The following is a 20,277-nucleotide window of genomic DNA, read 5'->3' as shown; positions in this document are numbered from 1 at the left end:
GTTCCGTCTTGTATCTGGCCTGTCCCGTACTGTATCTGGCCCATCCCGTACTGTCTCTGGCTCGTCCTGTCCTGTATCTGGCCCGTCGCGTACCGTCTCTGGCCCGTCCCGTCTATTTCCCGTCCCATAATGGATAGCTCGTCCCGTCCTGTTTCTGGTCCATCCCGTCCTATCTCTGCCTCGCCCCGTCCCATCTCTGGCCCTTCCCGTCCAATCTTTGGCCCGTCCTGTCCTGTCTCTGGCCCATCCATTCCTGTCTCTGGCGCAGCTCAGGCCCGTCTGGTCCCGTATCTGGCCCGCCCTGTATCTGGCCCATCCCGTCCAGTATCTGTCCCGTTCCATATCTGGCCTGTCCCGTATCTGGCACGTCTTGTCCCTGGCCCTGCCTGTCCCGTATCTGGCCTGTCCTGTATCTAGCCGGTCCCGTATCTGGCCCGTCCCGCATCTGACCTGTTTCGTATCTGGCCCGTCAAGTCCCGTATCTGGTAAGTACCGTCCTGTATCTGGCCCATCCCGTCATGTATCTGGGCGGTCCCATATCTGGCCCATACCGTCCCATATCTGGCTCATCAAGTTTCTGGCCCATCCCGTCATGTACCTGGCCCGTCCCTTCCTGTATCTGGTCCGTCCCGTCCTGTCTCTGGCCTGACCGGTCCTGTCCTGCCTCTGGCCAGTCCCGTCCTGCTCTGGTCCGTCCCGTCCCTGGCCCGTCCTGTATCTGGACCGTCCCGTCCTGTATCTGGTCGCCCTGTCGCTGGCCCATCCCGTCCTTTCTCAGGCACGTCCCTTCCGGTCCTGTCTCTGGCCTGTCCTGCATCTGGCCCATCTCGTCACGTATCTGGCCCATCTCATTAAAGGTAGTATTATCAAATCTTCCACAAATTTACACCTCCAGGAAATTTAACCTGGGGTGTGTTTTAAATTAAGGTGAGTTCAAAAGTTAGAAAAATATGATACTTTCCATAAATTATTAGCAAAATGTTTAAATGACACCTATCAAAAAACAGCCTCCTCCATGTCCCCTCAAGCTGTCCTATCCATCACCAAGATAGGTGCATTTTCTGCCATTTAGGTAGAAGTAATCTTCAAACAATTTGCTTCTAATTTAGATAAAGTACCAGGAAGGTATATCATGAAAACTCTACATGTGACGTTTGCCTATTAAATAGTTGTAATATTTATTTGCAAAACTTCCATTTTCTCTACACCTGACCTATACTACTTAATTGTAACATCCCTGGCGGCGTGCTGGCATGGCTTCCCATCTCACACCATGCAAGACCGCCGACTTACCCACCAATGCAGGCTGCGCACTATTTGGCCCGTACCGTCCTGTATCTGGCCTGTCCGGTACTGTCTTTGGCCCGTCTTTTCCAGTATCTGTCCCGTTCCGTGTTGTCTCTGGCCCGTCCTGTCCTGTCTATGGCCCGTCCCATAATGTATAGCTTGTCCCGTCCTGTTTCTGGCATGTCCCGTACCGTCTCTGGCCCGACCCATCCTGTCTATTTCCCGTCCCATAATGTATAGCTCGTCCCGTCCCGTTTCTGGCCCGTCCCATCCTATCTCTGCCTCGTCCCGTCCTATATCTGGCCCGTGCCGTCTCGTATCTGGCCCGCCCCGTATCTGGCCTGTCCTGTCCCGTATCTGGCCTGTCCCTTCCAGTATCTGGCCAGTCCCTTCCCATCTCGTCCTGTCTCTGGCATGTCCCGTCTCTAGCCCGTCCCGTCCAGTCTTTGGCCCGTCCCGTCCTAACTCTGGCCCATCCCTTCCTGTCTCTGGCCCAGCTCTGGCCCGTCTCGTCCCGTATTTGGACTGACATGAATCTGGCCCATCCCGTCCAGTATCTGGCTCGTTCCATATCTGGCCTGTCCCGTATCTGGCACATCCTATCCCTGGCCCGGCCTGTCCCGTATCTGGCCCGTCCTGTATCTGGCCTGTCCCGTATGTGGCCCATCCCGCATCTGACACGTCCCGTATCTGGCCCGTCCCGTCCCGTATCTGGTCCGTACCGTCCTAAATCTGGCCCGTCCCGTCATGAATCTGGGCTGTCCCATATCTGGCCCATACCGTCCCATATCTGGCTCGTCACATTTCTGGCCCGTCCCATCCTGTCTCTGGCCCAACCCGTCCTGTCTATGGCCTGTCCCTTAATGTCTCTAGCACATTCCGTCCTGTCTCTGGCCCATCCCGTCCTGTATCTGGTCGGTCCCGTCCTGTATATGGCCCGTCCCGTCTTAAATCTGGGTCGTCCCGTATCTGGCCCGTCCCTTCCTGTATCTGGCCCGTCCCATCCCGTCCTGTCTCTGGTCCATCCCATCTTGAATCTGGCCCTTCCCGTATCGGGCCCGTCCCTTCCTGTATCTGGCCCGTCCCATCCTGTCTCTGGCCTGACCGGTCCTGTCCTGCCTCTGGCCAGTCCCGTCCTGCTCTGGTCCGTCCCGTCCCTGGCCCGTCCTGTATCTGGACCTTACCGTCCTGTATCTGGTCGCCCCGTCTCTGGCCCATCCCATCCTTTCTCAGGCACGTCACGTCCGGTCCTGTCTCTGGCCTGTCCTGCATCTGGCCCATCCCGTCACGTATCTGGCCTGTCCCGTCCTGTATCTGGCCCATCTCATTAAAGGTAGTATTACCAAATCCTCCACAAATTTATGCTGGCATGGCTTCCCATCTCACACCATGCAAGACCGCCGACTTACCCATCAATGCAGGCTACGCACTATGTTCCTATGCTGGCTGTGTGCATGTGTCTTGGCTGCTTGTTGAGGGCGGTAGCGGCAGCACTTCCTGATTCTTAAAGGAACAGTGCACCCATTCCTAATGTGTCCCCAGTACTATATCTGACCCATCCCGTCTCTGGCCCGTCCCGTCTCTGGCCCGTCCCATCCTGTCTCTGGCCCGTCCCAGCCTGTCCCTGGCCCCTCCCATCCTGTCTATGGCCCGTCCTGTAATGTCTAACCCGCCCCGTCCCGTATCTGGTCCGTCCAGTCGCATATCTGACCCGTTTGGTCCCGTATCTGACCATCCCGTCCCGTATCTGGCTATCTCTTATCTGGCCCATCTCATCCCGTATCTGTCCCGCCTCGTCCCTTCCCGTCTCTGGCACTTCCTGTCCCGTATCTGACCCAACCAGTCCCTATCTGGCCCGTCCCGTATGTGGCCAGGCCCATTCAGTATCTGGCCCGTCCCGTATCTGGCCCATCCCATCCTGTCCATGGCTCATCCCATATCTATCCTGTCCTTTCCCATATCTGGCCCGTCCCGTATCTGGCCCATGTCGTCCTGTATCTGGCCTGTCCAATATTTGGCCCGTACCGTCCTGTATCTGGCCTGTCCCGTACTGTATCTGGGGCATCCCGTCCTGTCTCTGGCCCGTCTTTTCCTGTATCTGGACCGTCCCATACCGTCTCTGGGCCGTCCCATCCTGTCTATTTCCCGTCCCATAATGTATAGCTTGTCCAGTCCTGTTTCTGGCCCGTCCCGTCCTATCTCTGGCTCGTCCCGTCCTGCATCTGGCCCATCCCATCTCGTATCTGGCCCGTCCCGTATGTGGCCTGTCCTGTCCCGTATCTGGCCTGTCCCTTCCTGTTTCTGGCCAATCCATTCCCATCTTGTCCTGTCTCTGGCCCGTCCCGTCCTGTTTCTGGCCTGTCCCGTCCTATCTCTGGCCCGTCTGGTGCTGTCTCTGGCCTGTCCAATACTGTCTCTTGCCAGACCTATCTCTGGTCCGTCCCTTCCTGTCTTTGCCCCGTCCCGTCCTGTCTCTGGCCCGTCCCGTCCTCTCTTTGACCCGCCCCATCCTCTCTCTTGCCCGTCCTGTCCTGCCTCTGGCCAGTCCCGTCCTGCTCTGGTCCATACCGTCCCTGGACCATCCTGTATCCTGTGTTTGGTCGCCCCATCTCTAGCCCGTCCCATCCTGCCTCTGGTACACCTCGGTCCTTCCTATCTCCGGCCAGTCTCATCCTGTCTTTGGCCCGTCCCGTCCAGTCTCTGGCCCGTCTCGTCCTGTCTCTGGCGTGTCCCGTCCGGTCCTGTCTCTGGCCCGTCCTGTATTTGGTCCATCCCGTATCTGGCCTGTCCCGTCCTGTATCTGGCCCATCCCATTAAAGGTAGTATTATCAAATCCTCCACAAAATTAAACCTCCAGAAAATTTAACCTGGGGTGTGTTTTAAATTAAGGTGAGTTTAATAGTTAGAAAAATATGATACTTTCCATAAATTATTAGCAAAATGTTTAAATGACACCTATCAAAAAACAGCCTCCTCCATATCCCCTCAAGCTGTCCTATCCATCACCAAGATAGGTGCATTTTCTGCCATTTAGGCAGAAGTAATCTTCAATTTGCCTCTAATTTAGATAAAGTACTAGGAAGGTATATCATGCAAACTTTACATGTGATGTTTGCCTATTAAATAATAGTTGTAATATTTATTTGCAAAACTTCCATTTTCTCTACACCAGACCTACACTACTTAATTGTAACATCACTGGCGGCAAGCTGGCATGGCTTCCAATCTCACACCATGCAAGACCGCCGACTTAGCCATCCAATGCAGGCTGCGCACTATGTTCCTATGCGGGCTGTGTGCATGTGTCTTGGCTGCTTTTTGAGGGCGGTAGCGGCAGCACTTCCTGATTCTTATAGGAACAGTGCACGCATTCCTTTTGTATCCCCAGTCCTGTATCTGACCCGTCCCGTGTCTGGCCTGTCTGGTCCTGTCTCAGGCCCGTCCCAGCCTGTCCCTGGCCCCACCCATCCTGTCTATGACCCGTTCTGTAATGTCTAACCCGCCCCGTCCCGTATCTGGTCCGTCCAGTCGCATATCTGACCCGTTTAGTCCCGTATCTGACCATCCCGTCCCGTATCTGGCTTTCCCTTATCTAGCCCATCTCATCCCGTATCTGGCCCGCATCGTCCCTTCCCATCTGTGGCACGTCCTATCCCGTATCTGACCATACCAGTCCCTATCTGGCCCGTCCCGTATGTGGCCAGGCCCATTCAGTATCTGTCCCGTCCCGTATCTGGCCATCTCGTATCAGCCCCATCCCATCCTGTCCATGGCTCATCCCATATCTAGCCTCTCCTGTCCCATATCTGGCTCGTCCTGTATCTGGCCCATGTCGTCCTGTATCTGGCCCGTCCCATATTTGGCCCGTACCGTCCTGTATCTGGCCTGTCCCATAGTGTATCTGGGCCATCCTGTCCTGTCTCTGGCCCGTCTTTTCCTGTATCTGGACCATCTGGTCTCTGTCCCGTCCCATAATGTATAGCTTGTCCCGTCCTGTTTCTGGCCCGTCCCGTCCGGTCTCTGGCTCGTCCTGTCCTGTATCTGGCACGTCCCATACCGTCTCTGGCCCGTCCCATCCTGTCTATTTCCCGTCCCATAATGTATAGCTCGTCCAGTCCTGTTTCTGGCCCATCCCGTCCTATCTCCGGCTCGTCCCGTCTTGTATCTGGCCCGTCCCATCTCGTATCTGGCCCGTCCCGCATCTGGCCTGTCTTGTCCCTTATCTGGCCAGTCCCTTCCTGTATCTGGCCAGTACCTTCCCATCTCATCCTGTCTCTGGCCCGTCCGATCCTGTCTCTTGCCCGTCCCATCTCTGGTCCGTCCCGTCCTGTCTTTGGCCCTTACCGTCCTGTCTCTGGCCCGTCTCGTCCTCTCTTTGGCCCGTCCCGTCCTCTCTCTTGCCCGTCCCGTCCTGTCTCTGGCTCGACCGATCCTGTCCTGCCTCAGGCCAGTCCCATCCTGCTCTGGCCAGTCCCGTCCTTGGACGGTCCTGTATCTGGACCGCCCCGTCCTGTATCTGGTCGCCCAGTCTCTAGCACGTCTCCTCCTGTCTCTGGCATGCCTCGCTCCGTCCTATCTTCGGCCAGTCTCATCCTGTATCTGGTCGCCCCGTCTCTGGCCCGTCCCGTCCTTTTTCAGGCACGGCCTGTCCGGTCCTATCTTTGGCCTGTCCTGTATCTGGCCCATTCCGTCACGTATCTGGCCTGTCTCGTCCTGTATCTGGCCCATCCCACTAAAGGTAGTATTATCAAATCCTCCACAAATTTACACCTCCAGGAAATTTAACCTGGGGTGTGTTTTAAATTAAGGTGAGTTCAATAGTTAGAATAATATGATACTTTCCATAAATTATTAGCAAAATGTTTAAATGACACCTATCAAAAAACAGCCTCCTCCATATCCCCTCAAGCTGTCCTATCCATCACCAAGATAGGTGCATTTTCTGCCATTTAGGCAGAAGTAATCTTCAATTTGCCTCTAATTTAGATAAAGTACTAGGAAGGTATATCATGCAAACTTTACATGTGATGTTTGCCTATTAAATAATAGTTGTAATATTTATTTGCAAAACTTCCATTTTCTCTACACCAGACCTACACTACTTAATTGTAACATCACTGGCGGCAAGCTGGCATGGCTTCCAATCTCACACCATGCAAGACCGTCGACTTACCCACCAATGCAGGCTGAACACTATGTTCCTATGCTGGCTGTGTACATGTGTCTTGGCTGCTTGTTGAGGGCGGCAGCGGCAGCAATTCCTGATTCTTAAAGGAACAGTGCACACATTCCTAATGTGTCCCCAGTCCTGTATCTGACCCATCCCGTCTCTGGCCCGTCCCATCTCTGGCCCGTCCCGTCCTGTCTCTGGCCTGTCCCAGCCTATCTCTGGCCCGTCCCGTCCTCTCTTTGGCCCGTCCCGTCCTCTCTCTTGCCCGTCCCGTCCTGTCTCTGGCCCGACTGGTCCTGTCCTGCCTCAGGCCAGTCCCATCCTGCTCTGGCCAGTCCCGACCGGTGCTATCTCTGGCCTGTCCAATCCTGTCTCTTGCCCGTCCCATCTCTGGTCCGTCCCGTCCCGTCTTTGGCCCTTCCCGTCCTATCTCTGGCCCGTCCCGTCCTCTCTTTGGCCCGTCCCGTCCTCTCTCTTTCCCGTCCCGTCCTGTCTCTGGCCCGACCGGTCCTGTCCTGCCTCAGGCCAGTCCCATCCTGCTCTGGCCAGTCCCGTCCCTGGACCGTCCTGTATCTGGACCGCCCCGTCCTGTTTCTGGCCCGTCCCATCCTATCTCTGCCTTGTCCCGTCCTATATCTGGCGCGTCCCGTCTCGTATCTGGCCCGTCCCGCATCTGGCCTGTCCTGTCCCGTATCTGGCCTGTCCCTTCCTGTATCTGGCCAGTCCCTTCCCATCTCGTCCTGTCGCTGGCCTGTTCCGTCCTGTCTCTGGCCCGTCCGGTGCTATCTCTGGCCTGTCCAATCCTGTCTCTTGCCGGTCCCGTCTCTGGCCCATCCCTTCCTGTCTCTGGCCCAGGTCTGGCCCGTCTCATCCCGTATCTGGCCCATCCCGTCCAGTATCTGACACGTTCCATATCTGGCCAGTCTCGTATCTGGCACGTCCTGTCCCTGGCCCGGCCTGTCCCGTATCTGGCCCGTCCTGTATCTGGCCTGTCCAGTATCTGGCCCATCCCGCATCTGACCCGTCCCCTATCTGGCCCGTCCCATCCCGTATCTGGTCCGTACCGTCCTGTATCTGGCCCATCCCGTCATGTATCTGGGCTGTCGCATATCTGGCCAATACCGTCCCATATCTGGCTCGTCACGTTTCTGGCCCATCCCGTCATGTATCTGGCCCATCCCATCCTGTCTCTGGCCCGACCCGTCCTGTCTATGGCCCATCCCGTAATGTCTCTAGCACATTCCGTCTTGTCTCTGGCCCATCCCGTCCTGCATTGGTTCGGTCCAGTCCTGTATCTGGCCCGTCCCGTCCTGAATCTAGCCCATCCCGTATCTGGCTCGTCCCTTCCTGTATCTGGCCCGTCCTATCCTGTCCTGTCTCTGGCCCATTCCGTCTTGAATCTGGCCCGTGCCGTATCTGGCCCGTCCCTTCCTGTATCTGGCCCGTCCCGTCCTTTCTCTGGCCTGACCGGTCCTGTCCTGACTCTGGCCAGTCCAGTGCTACTCTGGTCCGTCCCTTCCCTGGCCCGTCCTGTATCTGGACCGTCCCATTCTGTATCTAGTCGCCCCGTCCCGTATCTGGTCTGTCCAGTCCCATATCTGACCCGTTTAGTGCCGTATCTGACCATCCCGTCCCGTATCTGGCTTTCCCTTATCTGGCCCATCTCATCCCGTATCTGGCCTGCCTTGCCCCTTCCCAACTCTGGCACGTCCTGTCCCGAGTCTGACCCAACCAGTCCCTATCTGGCCCGTCCCGTATGTGGCCAGGCCCATTCAGTATCTGGCCTGTCCCGTATCTGGCCATCTCGTATCTGGCCCATCCCATCCTGTCCATGGCTCATCCCATATCCAGCCTGTCCTGTCCCATATCTGGCCCGTCCTGTATCTTGCCCATGTTGTCCTGTATCTGGCCCGTCCTATATTTGGCCCGTACCGTCCTGTATCGGGCCTGTCCCGTACTGTATCTGGACAGTCCCGTCCGGTCTCTGGCAAATACAATAATGTATAGCTTGTCCCGTCCTGTATCTGGCCCGTCCCGTCCTCTCTTTGACCCGTCCCGTCCTCTATCTTGCCCGTCCCCTCCTGTCTCTGGCCCGACCGGTCCTGTCCTGTCTCTGACCAGTCTCGTCCTGCTCTGGCCCGTCCCGTCCCTGGACTGTACTGTATCTGGACCGTCCCGTCCTGTATCTGTCGCCCCGTCTCTAGCCCGTCCCGTCCTGTCTCTGGTACGCCTCAGTCCATAATATCTCCGGCCAGTCTCATCCTGTCTTTCGCCTGTCCCGTCCTGTCTCTGGCCCGTCTCGTCATGTCTCTGGCGTGTGCCGTCCGGTCCTGTCTCTGGCCTGTCCTGTATCTGGCCCATTCCGTATCTTGTCTGTCCCGTCCTGTATCTGGCCCACCCCATTAAAGGTAGTATTATCAAATCCTCCACAAATTTACACATAAAGGAACTTTAGCCTGGGGTGTGTTTTAAATTAAGTTGAGTTCAATAGTTAGAAAAATATGATACTTTCCATAAATTATTAGCAAAATGTTTAAATGACACCTATCAAAAAAACAGCCTCCTCCATATCCCCTCAAGCTGTCCTATCCATCACCAAGATAGGTGCATTTTCTGCCATTTAGGTAGAAGTAATCTTCAAACAATTTGCTTCTAATTTAGATAAAGTACTAGGAAGGTATATCATGCAAACTCTACATGTGATGTTTGCCTATTAAACAATAGTTGTAATATTTATTTGCAAAACTTCCATTTTCTGTACACCTGACCTACACTACTTAATTGTAACATCCCTGGTGGCGTGCTGGCATGGCTTCCCATCTCACACCATGCAAGACCGCCGACTTACCCACCAATGCAGGCTGCGCACTATGTTCCTATGTGGGCTGTGTGCATGTGTCTTGGCTGCTTTCTGAGGGCAGCAGCACTTCCTGATTCTTAAAGGAACAGTGCACGCATTCCTTTTGTATCCCCAGTCCTGTATCTGACCCGTCCCGTGTCTGGCCTGTCCGGTCCTGTCTCTGGCCCGTCCCAGCCTGTCCCTGGCCCCATCCATCCTGTCTATGACCCGTTCTGTAATGTCTAACCCGCCCCGTCCCGTATCTGGTCCGTCCAGTCGCATATCTGACCCGTTTAGTCCCGTATCTGACCATCCCGTCCCGTATCTGGCTTTCCCTTATCTAGCCCATCTCATCCCGTATCTGGCCCGCATCGTCCCTTCCCATCTGTGGCACGTCCTGTCCCGTATCTGACCATACCAGTCCCTATCTGGCCCGTCCCGTATGTGGCCAGGCCCTTTCAGTATCTGGCCCGTCCTGTATCTGGCCATCTCGTATCAGCCCCATCCCATCCTGTCCATGGCTCATCCCATACCTAGCCTCTCCTGTCCCATATCTGGCTCGTCCCGTATCTCGCCCATGTCGTCCTGTATCTGGCCCGTCCCATATTTGGCCCGTACCGTCCTGTATCTGGCCTGTCCCGTAGTGTATCTGGGCCATCCTGTCCTGTCTCTGGCCCGTCTTTTCCTGTATCTGGACCGTCTGGTCTCTGTCCCGTCCTATAATGTATAGCTTGTCCCGTCCTGTTTCTGGCCCGTCCCGTCCGGTCTCTGGCTCGTCCTGTCCTGTATCTGGCACGTCCCGTACCGTCTCTGGCCCGTCCCATCCTGTCTATTTCCCGTCCCATAATGTATAGCTCGTCCAGTCCTGTTTCTGGCCCGTCCCGTCCTATCTCCGGCTCGTCCCGTCTTGTATCTGGCCCGTCCCATCTCGTATCTGGCCCGTCCCGCATCTGGCCTGTCTTGTCCCTTATCTGGCCAGTCCCTTCCTGTATCTGGCCGGTACCTTCCCATCTCATCCTGTCTCTGGCCCGTCCGATCCTGTCTCAGGCCTGGTCAGTCCTGTCTCTGGCCCGACCGATGCTATCTCTGGCCTGTCCAATCGTGTCTCTTGCCCGTCCCATCTCTGGTCCGTCCCGTCCTGTCTTTGGCCCTTCCCGTCCTGTCTCTGGCCCGTCCCGTCCTCTATCTTGCCCGTCCCGTCCTGTCTCTGGCTCGACCGATCCTGTCCTGCCTCAAGCCAGTCCCATCCTGCTATGGCCAGTCCAGGCCCTGGACGGTCCTGTATCTGGACCGCCCCGTCCTGTATCTGGTCGCCCCGTCTCTAGCACGTCCCGTCTTGTCTCTGGCATGCCTCGCTCCGTCCTATCTTCGGCCAGTCTCATCCAGTATCTGGTCGCCCCGTCTCTGGCCCGTCCCGTCCTTTTTCAGGCACGGCCCGTCCGGTCCTATCTTTGGCCTGTCCCGTCTCTGGCCCATCCCTTCCTGTCTCTGGCCCAGGTCTGGCCCGTCTCATCCCGTATCTGGCCCATCCCGTCCAGTATCTGACCCGTTCCATATCTGGCCAGTCTCGTATCTGGCACGTCCTGTCCCTGGCCCGGCCTGTCCCGTATCTGGCCCGTCCTGTATCTGGCCTGTCCAGTATCTGGCCCGTCCTGCATCTGACCCGTCCCGTATCTGGCCCGTCCCATCCCGTATCTGGTCGGTACCGTCCTGTATCTGGCCCATCCCGTCATGTATCTGTGCTGTCGCATATCTGGCCAATACCGTCCCATATCTGGCTCGTCACGTTTCTGGCCCATCCCGTCATGTATCTGGCCCATCCCATCCTGTCTCTGGCCCGACCCGTCCTGTCTATGGCCCATCCCGTAATGTCTCTAGCACATTCCGTCTTGTCTCTGGCCCATCCCGTCCTGCATCGGTTCGGTCCAGTCCTGTATCTGGCCCGTCCCGTCCTGAATCTAGCCGATCCCGTATCTGGCTCGTCCCTTCCTGTATCTGGCATGTCCTATCCTGTCCTGTCTCTGGCCCATTCCGTCTTGAATCTGGCCCGTGCCGTATCTGGCCCGTCCCTTCCTGTATCTGGCCCGTCCCGTCCTTTCTCTGGCCTGACCGGTCCTGTCCTGACTCTGGCCAGTCCAGTGCTGCACTGGTCCGTCCCTTTCCTGGCCCGTCCTGTATCTGGACCGTCCCATTCTGTATCTAGTCGCCCCGTCCCGTATCTGGTCTGTCCAGTCCCATATCTGACCCGTTTAGTGCCGTATCTGACCATCCCGTCCCGTATCTGGCTTTCCCTTATCTGGCCCATCTCATCCCGTATCTGGCCTGCCTTGCCCCTTCCCAACTCTGGCACGTCCTGTCCCGTGTCTGACCCAACCAGTCCCTATCTGGCCCGTCCCGTATGTGGCCAGGCCCATTCAGTATCTGGCCTGTCCCGTATCTGGCCATCTCGTATCTGGCCCATCCCATCCTGTCCATGGCACATCCCATATCCAGCCTGTCCTGTCCCATATCTGGCCCGTCCTGTATCTTGCCCATGTTGTCCTGTATCTGGCCCGTCCTATATTTGGCCTGTGCCGTCCTGTATCGGGCCTGTCCCGTACTGTATCTGGACCGTCCCGTCCGGTCTCTGGCCCATCCCATAATGTATAGCTTGTCCCGTCCTGTTTCTGGCCCGTCCCTTCCTGTATCTAGCCCGTCCTCTCTTTGACCCGTCCCGTCCTCTATCTTGCCCGCCCCCTCCTGTCTCTGGCCCGACCGGTCCTGTCCTGTCTCTGACCAGTCTCGTCCTGCTCTGGCCCGTCCCGTCCCTGGACTGTCCTGTATCTGGACCGTCCCGTCCTGTATCTGTCGCCCCGTCTCTAGCCCGTCCCGTCCTGTCTCTGGTACGCCTCAGTCCATAATATCTCCGGCCAGTCTCATCCTGTCTTTCGCCTGTCCCGTCCTGTCTCTGGCCCGTCTCGTCATGTCTCTGGCGTGTGCCGTCCGGTCCTGTCTCTGGCCCGTCCTGTATCTGGCCCATTCCGTATCTTGTCTGTCCCGTCCTGTATCTGGCCCACCCCATTAAAAGTAGTATTATCAAATCCTCCACAAATTTACACACAAAGGAACTTTAGCCTGGGGTGTGTTTTAAATTAAGGTGAGTTCAATAGTTAGAAAAATATGATACTTTCCATAAATTATTAGCAAAATGTTTAAATGACACCTATCAAAAAACAGCCTCCTCCATATCCCCTCAAGCTGTCCTATCCATCACCAAGATAGGTGCATTTTCTGCCATTTAGGTAGAAGTAATCTTCAAACAATTTGCTTCTAATTTAGATAAAGTACTAGGAAGGTATATCATGCAAACTCTACATGTGATGTTTGCCTAGTAAACAATAGTTGTAATATTTATTTGCAAAACTTCCATTTTCTGTACACCTGACCTACACTACTTAATTGTAACATCCCTGGTGGCGTGCTGGCATGGCTTCCCATCTCATACCATGCAAGACCGCCGACTTACCCACCAATGCAGGCTGCGCACTATGTTCCTATGTGGGCTGTGTGCATGTGTCTTGGCTGCTTTTTGAGGGCGGCAGCGGCAGCACTTCCTGATTCTTAAAGGAACAGTGCACGCATTCCTTTTGTATCCCCAGTCCTGTATCTGACCCGTCCCGTGTCTGGCCTGTCCGGTCCTGTCTCTGGCCCGTTCCAGCCTGTCCCTGGCTCCATCCATCCTGTCTATGACCCGTTCTGTAATGTCTAACGCGCCCCGTCCCGTATCTGGTCCGTCCAGTCGCATATCTGACCCGTTTAGTCCCGTATCTGACCATCCCGTCCCGTATCTGGCTTTCCCTTATCTAGCCCATCTCATTGCGTATCTGGCCCGCATCGTCCCTTCCCATCTGTGGCACGTCCTGTCCCGTATCTGATCATACCAGTCCCTATCTGGCCCGTGCCGTATGTGGCCAGGCCCATTCAGTATCTGGCCAGTCCTGTATCTGGCCATCTCGTATCAGCCCCATCCCATCCTGTCCATGGCTCATCCCATATCTAGCCTCTCCTGTCCCATATCTGGCTCGTCCCGTATCTGGCCCATGTCGTCCTGTATCTGGCCCGTCCCATATTTGGCCCGTACCGTGCTGTATCTGGCCTGTCCCGTAGTGTATTTGGGCCATCCTGTCCTGTCTCTGGCCCGTCTTTTCCTGTATCTGGACCGTCTGGTCTCTGTCCCGTCCCATAATGTATAGCTTGTCCCGTCCTGTTTCTGGCCCGTCCCGTCCGGTCTCTGGCTCGTCCTGTCCTGTATCTGGCACGTCCCGTACCGTCTCTGGCCCGTCCCATCCTGTCTATTTCCCGTCCCATAATGTATAGCTCGTCCAGTCCTGTTTCTGGCCCGTCCCGTCCTATCTCCGGCTCGTCCCGTCTTGTATCTGGCCCGTCCCATCTCGTATCTGGCCCGTCCCGCATCTGGCCTGTCTTGTCCCTTATCTGGCCAGTCCCTTCCTGTATCTGGCCAGTACCTTCCCATCTCATCCTGTCTCTGGCCCGTCCGATCCTGTCTCAGGCCTGGTCAGTCCTGTCTCTGGCCCGACCGATACTATCTCTGGCCTGTCCAATCCTGTCTCTTGCCCGTCCCATCTCTGGTCCGTCCCTTCCTGTCTTTGGCCCTTCCCGTCCTGTCTCTGGCCCGTCCCGTCCTCTCTCTTGCCCGCCCCGTCCTGTCTCTGGCTCGACCGATCCTGTCCTGCCTCAGGCCAGTCCCATCCTGCTCTGGCCAGTCCCGTCCCTGGACGGTCCTGTATCTGGACCGCCCCGTCCTGTATCTGGTCGCCCCGTCTCTAGCACGTCCCATCCTGTCTCTGGCATGCCTCGCTCCGTCCTATCTTCGGCCAGTCTCATCCTGTATCTGGTCGCCCCGTCTCTGGCCCGTCCCGTCCTTTCTCAGACACGTCCCGTTCGGTCCTGTCTCTGACCTATCCTGTATCTGGCCCATCCCGTCACATATCTGGCCTGTCCAGTCCTGTATCTGGCCCATCCCACTAAAGGTAGTATTATCAAAACCTCCACAAATTTACACCTCCAGGAAAATTAACCTGGGGTGTGTTTTAAATTAAGGTGAGTTCAATAGTTAGAATAATATGATACTTTCCATAAATTATTAGCAAAATGTTTAAATGACACCTATCAAAAAACAGCCTCCTCCATATCCCCTCAAGCTGTCCTATCCATCACCAAGATAGGTGCATTTTCTGCCATTTAGGTAGAAGTAATCTTCAAATAATTTGCTCCTAATATAGATAAAGTACCAGGAAGGTATATCATGCAAACTCTACATGTGATGTTTGCCTATTAAATAATAGTTGTAATATTTTTTTGCAAGACTTCCATTTTCTCTACACCTGACCTATACTACTTAATTGTAACATCCTTGGCGGCGTGCTGGCATGGCTTCCCATCTCACACCATACAAGACCACCGACTTACCCACCAATGCAGGCTACGCACTATGTTCCTATGCTGGCTGTGTGCATGTGTCTTGGCTGCTTGTTGAGGGCGGCAGCGTCAGTACTTCCTGATTCTTAAAGGAAAAGTGCATGCATTCCAAATGTGTCCCTAGTCCTGTATATGACCTGGCCCGTCCTGTCCAGTCTCTGGCCCATCCCTGGCCCCTCCCATCCTGTCTATGGCCTGTCCTGTAATGTCTAACCCGCCCTGTCCCGTATCTGGTCCGTCCAGTCCCATATCTGACCTGTTTAGTCCCGTGTCTGACCATCCCGTCCCGTATCTGGCTATCTCATGCCGTATCTAGCCCGCCTCATCCCTTCCCGTTTCTGGAAAGTCCTGTCCCGTATCTGACCCAACCAGTCCCTATCTGGCCGGACCCAAATGTGGCAAGGCCCATTCAGTATCTGACCCATCCCGTATCTGTCCATCTCGTATCTGGCCCACCCCATCCTGTCCATGGCTCATCGCATATCTAGCCTGTCCAGTCCCATATCTGGCCCGTCCCGTATCTGGCCCATGTCGTCCTGTATCTGGCCCGTCCCATATTTGGCCCGTACCGTCCTGTATCTGGCCTGTCCCGTACTGTATCTGGGGCATCCCGTCCTGTCTCTGGCCCCTCTTTTCCTGTATCTGGACCGTCCCATAATGTATAGTTTGTCCCGTCCTGTTTCTGGCCCGACCCCGTCCTGTCTCTGGCTCGTCCTGTCCTGTATCTGGCACGACCCATACCGTCTCTGGCCCGTTCCATCCTGTCTATTTCTCGTCCCATAATGTATAGCTCGTCCAGTCCTGTTTCTGGCCCGTCCCGTCCTATCTCTGGCTCGTCCCGTCCTGTATCTGGCCCGTCCCATCTCGTATCTGGCCCGTCCCGCATGTGGCCTGTCCTGTCCCGTATCTGGCCTGTCCCTTCCTGTATCAGGCCAATCCCTTCCCATCTCGTCCTGTCTCTGGCCCATCCCGTCATGTCTCTGGCCAGGCCCGTCTGGTGCTGTCTCTGGACTGTCCAATCCTGTCTCTTGCCCGACCCATCTCTGGTCAGTCCCGTCCTGTCTTTGACCCGTCCTGTCCTGTCTCTGGCCCGTCCCGTCCTCTCTTTGGCCCGTCCTCTCTCTTGCCCGTCCTGTCCTGCCTCTGGCCAGTCCCGTCCTGCTCTGGCCCATCCCATCCCTGGACCGTCCTGAATCCTGTATCTGGTCACCCCGTCTCTAGCACATCCCGTCCTGTCTCTGGCACGCCTCGGTCCGTCCTAACTCCGGCCAGTCTCATCCTGTCTTTGGCCCGTCCCGTCCTGTCTCTGGCCCGTCTCGTCCTGTCTCTGGCGTGTCCCGTCCGGTCCTGTCTCTGGCCCGTCTTGTATTTGGTCCGTCCCGTATCTGGCCTGTCCCGTCCGGTATCTGGCCCATCCCATTAAAGGTAGTATTATCAAATCCTCCACAAATTTACACCTCCAGGAAATTTAACCTGGGGTGTGTTTTAAATTAAGGTGAGTTCAATAGTTAGAAAAATATGATACTTTCCATAAATTATTAGCAAAATGTTTAAATGACACCTATCAAAAAACAGCCTCCTCCATATCCCCTCAAGCTGTCCTATCCATCACCAAGATAGGTGCATTTTCTGCCATTTAGGTAGAAGTAATCTTCAAACAATTTGCTTCTAATTTAGATAAAGTACTAGGAAGGTATAGCATGCAAACTCTACATGTGATGTTTGCCTATTAAACAATAGTTGTAATATTTATTTGCAAAACTTCCACTTTCTCTACGCCTGACCTACACTACTTAATTGTAACATCCCTAGCGGCGTGCTGGCATGGCTTCCCATCTCACACCATGCAGACTGCGCACTATTTGGCCCGTACCGTCCTGTATCTGCCCTGTCCCGTACTGTTTCTGGGCCATGCAGTCCTGTCTTTGGCCCGTCTTTTCCTGTATCTGTCCCCTTCAGTATTGTCTCTGGCCCGTCCCGTCCTTAATCTGGCCCGTCCTGTCTATGGCCGTCCCATAATGTATAGCTTGTCCCGTCCTGTTTCTGGCCGGTCCCGTACTGTCTCTGGCTCGTCTTGTCCTGTATCTGGCCCGTCGCGTACCCTCTCTGGCCCGTCCCGTCCTGTCTATTTCCCGTCCCATAATGTATAGCTCGTCCCGTCCTGTTTCTGGCCCGTCCCATCCTATCTCTGTCTCGTCCCGTCCTATATCTGGCCCGTCCCGTCTCGTATCTGGCCCGTCCCGCATCTGGCCTGTCCTGTCCCGTATCTGGCCTGTCCCTTCCTTATCTGGCTACTCCCTTCCCATCTCGTCCTGTCTCTGGCCTGTCCCGTCCTGTCTCTGGCCCGTCCGGTGCTATCTCTGGCATGTCCAATCCTGTCTCTTGCCCGTCCCGTCTCTGGCCCGTCCCGTCCAGTCTTTGGCCCGTCCAGTCATGTCTCTTGCCCATCCCTTCCTGTCTCGGGCCCAGCTCTGGCCCGTCTCATCCCGTATCTGGCCCGCTCTGTATCTGGCCCATCCCGTCCACTATCTGGCCCGTTCCATATCTGGCCTGTCCCGTATCTCGCACGTCCTGTCCCTGGCCCAGCCTGTCCCGTATCTGGCCCGTCCTGGATCTGGCCTGTCCCGTATCTGGCCCATCCCGCATCTGACCCGTCACGTATCTGGCCCGTCCTGTCCCGTATCTGGTCCGTACCGTCCTAAATCTGGCCCGTCCCGTCATGTATCTGGGCTGTCCCATATCTGGCCCATACCGTCCCATATCTGGCTCGTCACGTTTCTGGCCCATCCCGTCATGTATCTGGCCCGTCCCATCCTGTCTCTAGCCCGACCCATCCTGTCTCTGGCCCGACCCGTCCTGTCTATGTCCTGTCCCTTAATGTCTCTAGCACATTCTGTCCCGTATCTGGCCCGTCTCTTCCAGTATCTGGCCCGTCCCATCCTGTCTCTGGCCTGACTGGTCCTGTCCTGCCTCTGGCCAGTCGCGTCCTGCTCTGGTCCATCCCGTCCCTGGCCCATCCTGTATCTAGACCGTCCCGTCCTGTATCTGGTTGCCCCGTCTCTGGCCAGTCCCGTCCTTTCTCAGGCACGTCCCGTCCGTCCTGTCTCTGGCCTGTCCTGCATCTGGCCCATCCCGTCACGTATCTGGCCTGTCCCGTCCTGGATCTGGCCCATCCCATTAAAGGTAGTATTATCAAATCCTCCACAAATTTACACGTCCAGGAAATTTAACCTGGGGTGTGTCTTAAATTAAGGTGAGTTCAATAGTTAGAAAAATATGATACTTTCCATAAATTATTAGCAAAATGTTTAAATGACACCTATCAAAAAACAGCCTCCTCCATATCCCCTCAAGCTGTCCTATCCATCACCAAGATAGGTGCATTTTCTGCCATTTAGGTAGAAGTAATCTTCAAACAATTTGCTTCTAAGTACTAGGAAGGTAAATCATGCAAACTCTACATGTGATGTTTGCCTATTAAACAATAGTTGTAATATTTATTTGAAAAACTTCCATTTTCTCTACGCCTGACCAACACTATTTAATTTTAACATCACTGGCAGCGTGCTGGCATGGCTTCCCATCTCACATCATGCAACACTGCCGACTTACCCACCAATGCAGGCTGCGCACTATTTGGCCCGTTCTGTCTTGTCTCTGGCCCGTCCCGTCCTGTCTATGGCCCGTCCCATAATGTATAGCTTGTCCCGTCCTGTTTCTGGCCCGTCCCGTACTGTCTCTGGCTCGTCTTGTCCTGTATCTGGCCCGTCGAGTACCGTCTATGGCCCGTCCCGTCCTGTCTATTTCCCGTCCCATAATGTATAGCTCGTCCGGTCCTGTTTCTGGCCCGTCCCGTTTCGTATCTGGCCCATCCCGCATTTGGCCTGTCCTGTCCCGTATATGGCCTGTCCCTTCCTGTATCTGGCCAGTCCTTTCCCATCTCGTCCTGTCTCTGGCCTGTCCCATCCTGTCTCTGGCCCGTCCGGTGCTATGTCTGGCCTGTCCAATCCTGTCTCTTGTCCGTCCCGTTTCTGGCCCGTCCCGTCTAGTATTTGGCCCGTCCTGTCCTGTCTCTGGCCCATCCCTTCCTGTCTCTGGCGCAGTTCTGGTCCGTCTCGTCCTGTATCTGGCCCGCCCTGTATCTGGCCCATCCCGTCCAGTATCTGGCCCGTTCCATATCTGGCCTGTCCCGTATCTGGCACGTCCTGTCCCTGACCCGGCCTGTCCCGTATCTGGCCCGTCCTGTATCTGGCCAGTCCCGTATCTGGCCCGTCCCGCATCTGACCCGTCCCGTATCTGGCCCGTCCCGTCCCGTATCTAGTCCGTACCGTCCTGTATCTGGCCCGTCCCATCATGTATGTGGGTTGTCCCATATCTGGCCCATACCGTCCCATATCTGGCTCGTCACGTTTCTGGCCCATCCCGTCATATATCTGGCCCGTCCCATCCTGTCTCTGGCCTGACCCGTCCTGTGTATGGCCTATCCCATGTCTCTAGCACATTCCGTCCTGTCTCTGGCCCATCCCGTCCTGTATCTGGTCGGTCCCGTCTTGAATCTGGCCCGTCCCATCCTGAATCTGGCCCGTCCCGTATCTGGCCCGTCCCTTCCTGTATGTGGCCCGTCCCATCCTGTCCTGTCTTTGGCCCATCCTGTCTTGAATCTGGCCCGTCCCGTATCTGGCCCGTCCATTCCTGTATCTGGCCCGTCCCGACCTGTATCTGGTCGGTCCCATCCTGTCTCTGGCCTCGTCCGTCCTGTCTCTGGCCCGACCGGTGCTATCTCTGGCCTGTCCAATCCTGTCTCTTGCCCGTCCTGTCCTGTCTCTGGCCCGATCGGTCCTGTCCTGCCTCTGGCCAGTCCCATCCTGCTCTGGCCCGTCCCGTCCCTGGACCGTCCTGTATCTGGGCCGTCCCGTCCTGTATCTGGTCGCCCCGTCTCTAGCCCGTCCCGTCCTGTCTCTGGCACGCCTCGGTCCGTCCTATCTTCGGCCAGTCTCATCTTGTCTTTGGCCCGTCCGGTCCCGTCTGTCTCTAGCCCGTCCGGTCCTGTCTCTGGCCCGTCCTGTATCTGGCCCATCCCGTGTCTGGCCTGTCCCGTCCTGTATCTGGCCCGTCCCGTCATTTATATGGGCTGTCCAATAACTGGACCATACCATCCCATATCTGGCTCGTCACGTTTCTGGCCCATCCCGTCATGTATCTGGCCCGTCCCATCCTGTCTATGGCCCGACCCGTCCTGTCTATGGCCTGTCCCGTAATGTCTCTAGCACATTCCGTCCTGTCTATGGCCCATCCCGTCCTGTATCTGGTCGGTCCCGTCGTGTATCTGGCCCGTCCCGTCCTGAATCTGGCCCGTCCTGTCTATGGCCCGTCCCATAATGTATAGCTTGTCCCGTCCTGTTTCTGGCCAGTCCCGTACTAACTCTGGCTCGTCCTGTCCTGTATCTGGCCCGTCGCGTACCGTCTCTGGCCCATCCCGTCCTGTCTACTTACCGTCCCATAA

Source organism: Phyllobates terribilis, unplaced genomic scaffold (genome assembly GCF_046119375.1).
Source record: "Phyllobates terribilis strain yellow unplaced genomic scaffold, ASM4611937v1 Scaffold_10__3_contigs__length_209671492, whole genome shotgun sequence".
Taxonomy (NCBI): Eukaryota; Metazoa; Chordata; class Amphibia; order Anura; family Dendrobatidae; genus Phyllobates; species Phyllobates terribilis.
The sequence above is the reverse complement of the archived record's forward strand: the minus strand, read 5'-3'. Positions refer to the sequence as shown.